Source organism: Geospiza fortis, unplaced genomic scaffold (genome assembly GCF_000277835.1).
Source record: "Geospiza fortis unplaced genomic scaffold, GeoFor_1.0 scaffold164, whole genome shotgun sequence".
Lineage (NCBI taxonomy): Eukaryota > Metazoa > Chordata > Aves > Passeriformes > Thraupidae > Geospiza > Geospiza fortis.
The window spans coordinates 1,128,303-1,134,050 of NW_005054426.1; positions in this window are offsets into that span (position 1 = coordinate 1,128,303).

Genomic DNA, 5,748 nt, shown 5'->3' on the forward strand with positions numbered 1-5,748 from the left:
TGCTTCGTGGTGTTCAACCCGAGCCTCTCGTGGCGTAGCTTGAGGCCGTTTCCTCTTGTCCTGTGCCTTGCTCCTTGGGAGCAGAGCCCGGCCCCCACCTGGGCAGTTTTGGATTAGCGGTGGATGTGATGCTGTGCATAGCTGAGAAGGAATGTGCGAGTCACCTGTGTGTTTGGCTTGTTTGCAGACGCCAAGGGGAGGATGAAGGCCTGGCTTTTCCCTTGGCGCTCTCAGCCCTCATGAAACTGACCGTACGATGGCGATGTGGGCTTGCAAAAGAAGGAAACGCTTCCGGCCTTGCTCTAAAACACTCCAAGTGCAGTGCCGAGCTGAAAACGTCACTGCTCTCCAGTCCATTGTGTCAGGACAAAAAGATCTTGCTGACCTTCCCTTTCCAAGTACAAACTCTTGATTTGCACCACACTCAAACGGCAACATGAACTCCTCTGTGCTAATAAATATTTTCACTCTGGCCAAGTCCGGCTACAAACTTGAAACCATCCGGCAAAAACACTGCTCACAGAAGTGCCAGCTGAGAAAGCTCTTGCTGCTTACAACTTCCATTGCACCCAAAGAACTGCCAGTACACACCCTACTATCTGCACTTTCTTCTCAGCTCTATGAACCATCACAACCCTTCAGTCTCTCAGAGCCAGGATCCAAATGGAACTGCTCACACACTAAAGGTACCAGGACAGAAAGCTCATCAACAGCTTGGCTTTTGCATTCCCAGAACAGTTCAACAGCTCTCACTGACAGAGCTGCCTGTTAGGAAAAGCCATTAAACTTCATCAAGATTACCCAATCTGTGGATCCAAAATTGGTTTCTTTGCCAAAGAGAGGAACTATAAGCCCATCTCAAAAGAAATGGCATTCCCTCCTCTGGAATAAACAGCATCCAGGAAATGAGCCCCTACAAAGGTGATAGAACACTGTTACTGGGCATTACCTGCCCGGGGCACTCTTAGCAGCTGCATACCAATCCTGAGCACAGGACCTTGTCCAAAATAAGGCCAAAATTTCTGAAAGCCGCCTCTGAGAAGTGGAAACCACGTGCCAAATTGAGCAGTGTGAGGAGGAGTTCTTTGGGTGCAGATGAAGTTGTAAGACAGCACCAGCATTCTCAGCTGACACTTTTGTGAGCTTTGCTTTTGCCAGATGGTTTCAAGTTTGTAGCCGATCTCTGCGAGAGTGAAAAAAATATATTAGCGTAAAGGAGTTCCTGTTGCCGCTTGAGTGTGGGGCAAATAAGAGTTTGTACTCGGGAGAGCAGCGAAATCTTTTTGTCCTGTCTGTTGATTTGAGCGTAGTGGCGATTTCAACCGGGATCTGCACTTCAGGTACTCCACATAGGCGAGGTGCGTTTTCTTCTTTGGCAAGTCCACACCGCCATCGTGTGGTTCATTTTGTCAGCGCCCAGGAAAAAGCCGAGCGCTTTTCTGTCCCGGCACCATTCGTGTGAGAGCAGGCAGTGTAGAGGTTCTGTTGTGGATGCTCTAGTCCAGACTGAAAGCATATGTTCCTCCACAGACGGAAGGGAGGTGTGATTCTGCATGTGAAGGAAGATGAATTGTCTCACTGTTGGCTGTGCAGCAAAAGGTTGCACAAGGAAAGTGAATTCCAGCACTGCATCTTTCTTCTAGAATTTCTCCTGTGGGACCAGCTGCTGAACATTCTTAGCTTTGTAACTGGACTCTGAGACTGACAGTGCACGAGGGTCCCAAGAGCTGAGCGTGCATTCCTGGGGTGTGCTGCACTTTAAAAGCTGCAAGGACAAAGTGAAGGCAGCGCTTATTTTTTGTCGTAGGAGCTCTGGATTGGGAGCAATAGCTGGACATAGCAAGTTCTGAAGCTGGGTCCTGCTAGAGTGAAGGAATGTGATGGTCCATGGGCATAAGTCCAGGTGTGTGTTGTTTTTTACAGGATGTGAGTTGAATGTGGAGACAACAGCTTCTTGAGCAGGCACATTTCGTGACCAGTAGTTCCACTTGATACAGTTCAGGTTCAGGAAGTCTGCGTGATCAAAAGAAAGAATGGGGTAGTCCATTTAGTTTGAAAAGAAAACTTCTAGCCCCAGTTCGCAGGGGTTGTTGATAGGCTTCAAAAGGAATGTGAAACTGAGCAACTGTTTTCTCCTCTTTTGATTCCAGATTAAAATGATCCAGCTGGGCTCAGTGAGGGAGCAAAAGTGTCAAGGTACATGAAGCTGAAAAAAAAGAAGCACAATATGATTTAAAGCTGCGCAGGAAAAGGGATGCCCAGCACTGTCTCTTTTGTTCCAGGATCTTTTCTTTAAGGCAGCTGATGATCCTGAAAGTCTTTGGGCGAAACTGAAAGGATAGGATTCCACATGCAGTTTAGAAGAAATTTGACCTTCCATTTGAAACCCTAATGAGACCCTTAATTAGTACGGCAATCAAGGAGCACTTGACTTTGTGTGCCAGGGAAAGAAACAGTTGCTAGCCAACTCCTTCTTCTTGCAGCTTTCCAATGCACACCTCAGTGTCGGTTTACATGTGTTCCTTCTCAAGTTTCTTTCACTCTTTTCTAAAGCTTTCCTGAATTCTGTATAATAGTTTTCCCCAAAACATTCGCATTTCACCTCTAGTCATCGATATTGGTGTCAAAATCTATCAGAATCTCTCAGGACGTTGCAGATTTTAGTGACAATAGAGCTTGCAATACCTTTAGTGAATTCTCCTTTTCCTCTTTTCCTTTACAATAGCCCACAAAAACAGTCTTAGATTAGAAGAAAGGCAAATAATTAACAGCATTCTTTTTGCTTTTCTTAGCCCTCCTTGCAATGGAATACAAAGGTGTTAAGGCCATAACTCCCTTTGTTCCTGCTTTTGCTTAGTTTGAGATATGTATGTGACATGAAAAGAGAGATTATAGGGACTTTGAAAAGAGAAGATCTAGATTTTTTTTTTTGGTTGAGGCAGCTGCGTTGCCTTCTCATCTTTTCTGATCAGAAATCTCTTTTTAAAATTCCTAAATACCAGTTGGTTTCTGCTCCATCTCATATAATGATGGTTTGTTTTATCTGGTTTGTTGTGGTGCAGAGGAGCTTTCCCACTTGGCTAGTAAAAAAAAAAAAAAACACAAAAAGGCCCCAAACAAACAAACAAACAAACAAAAACCCCAAAACAAACAAACAAACAAACAAAAACAACAGTGTCTTTACCTAGGCAGATATTAAAGTCTTCAACTCTACCTGTCTGTAATTACACAGAGAGATGGAATAAGCTCATTTCCTTATGGCTTCACTAGGGTCTGGAACCTTTCCTACAGAGTTCTTTTCTTGATGGAAGACATTTTATCCCCTTTTTCAACTCTTATACTGCTGCTGCATAGCTGAGTGTGCTAATAGACTTTGCCTGGATTCCTGGATTTTAAAAGGAACTTCAATGCAATATTTACAACAATGAAAAAAGTAGCAATAGTATAAACCTGGCCAACATGCACCCAAAACCCCTGTGAAGTTGCAGGGAATTTTGTCTGCCCTGTTAGAACATCGTTTTTAACTTAGCTTTTACAAAGACATTTCCAACACTGCTCTTCAGACTACAAGGAAAAATTGTTGCTAGCTCTTGAGATTGTAATCTTGTTTGATTTTTAAAAAGAGACTTAAAATTAACCTAGATGGCATTGTCAGCAAGAGGAGGTTTTGTAGAAAGTCACATCTTTAACTTCACCTTTTTATGTGTCTTTAATTGTGCAAAAGTTAATTTTGTATTTTGCAAGACAAGTCAACTCAGTACACTGGGGAGGTATTTTGCCATAATGTCTAGTTTGCTCTGGAGATTGTTTGGAAATTGTCAAGTCTGGAAAAGATCAGTATGAGAACAAGTAGAATCCTGAGATTTTTGTCTTTTCCTCCAGAAATACTTCTCTCCTGAGTATCCACCTGACAGCCTTTGCTTTGAGCACTTTTGCAGGGAGAGGATCCAAGCTACACTTTTCCACTTTTCCCTGGGAACCTCCTGTCTTATGGCAGGCATGTCAAAGTCAGAAGAATGTTCCTGCATTTCCATAAGGACAGAAATAAAGCCTATAGCATTTATGGAACATCTGCTGCCCAACTTGCTCAAAGTTAATGTTAAAGATATTCCATTCTGTGTGCTGAAAATCAGGCCCCTTCATGAAAGCCTGTGGTGAGAAATAATTCACAAGGAACCATGGTTGTCTCCTACAGATGATAGACTGAGTAGGCTGTCTGAAGGAAACAGAAGAAAATCAAAATAAATATGCTATGAAGAGAAAATATTCATATTTCTTCTGCTGTTCACTCTACCACTTGGGCAAAGATAAGGAGGAAAACAGTATTTCCTGCTATTTTTACACATACCTTGACCATAGGTATTCTTACTGAGGAGGACAGTGTTTTCCTACGGCCAGAGACAAATTTATTAGTAGCAGAGAATCTGAATATACAGGAAAATATCAGGAACTGCTCTTTGTGCTTTAGGCACCCTCTTTAATGGATTCTTTCTTTGTAGGACTGTAAATATTAACAATAAAATCCTGAGGTTGCTATCTTTTTTCTTGCACTGATGGATACCACCAACACTTTTAAGTGTTTACTTATGTCCATGAAGGCTTCTTAGTAGCATGTGCAACTGCAGTGTACAATTAACACTTCCTCAGCAAGCAACTTATTTGGGTTTTTTCCCCTCTTCTTTCAATGAAAGCTAAATACTGTGACAGGAGGTGTGTAGTTAGAAAAAAAAAAAAAGGCATCCTGTTGTCCCAAACTGGCACTCACAGGCACTTTTTAAATATACTTTGGGTGAAAAGGCAGACATTTTGGCAGCTTTGTAGGGTATCAGAGGTTTTTAGCCATTCTTTGCATAGGTACTACAGCTTTCCCCATGCATTGCAATTCAGGTGGTTGCTCCTTGCAGTTCCAAAAAGCTTTTGTACTTTAATCTCCTCCCTCGGAGCTCTCCACCGGTGAGGTCAGGGGACATAGCAGCACTGTGCCATTAAGTGCAGTCAAAAACACTGTACACACTCAAAACGTGTATTTAAAATATTCCATCTTAAGCTGTAACACTGAAGGCGTGTTAAATAGCCAAGACTTTCAAGCAGGAAATTAGCTCCTTTGTGTTTGATGGAACTATTTATGTTACTAAGATAATAGCCTTAATCGCTTTTCATATTTGTACAGTTTCACTATTTGCACTAGATTCAGCTGTGAAAGTGAAAGGAGATTATTTAGGTTCAAGTTCCAGCTATACTGCAATATGAAAATGCTGAAATGTTTACATTGCAAGCAGAGTAGAAAACATGTACATAGGGAAAATATGGATATAGTTCATAGGAATTATGAATAAATTTCTATTAAAAATTCCATTTTGGATCCTGAGTGGAAGATAAATTTTTACCATGACAATCAACACGATAACCCCACATACACACAGCTTCTTTTCTGTATTTTTTGGAAAGAAGACCTGATTAAAAGCAGAATCCTTTTATTCTGAGGTTAGGAAATGTAGTTAAGACCAAGTCCTTGAAAATGGACCTTTTACATGGATTTCCTAAGGAAAACCATGTCTGGGAAGGGAACTTGGCAAATATCGTGTTATCTTTTGCCAGAGGAAGATGTGGTGTTTCGGGCTGGAACATGTACAATTATTTTATATTTCATAATTTGAAAGGAACGTTTATTTCTGTATTTTTCAGTACAGGTACTAATTTTTCATCTCTACCCACACACATACGTAGCCAGACTAATTGTTCCTCTCT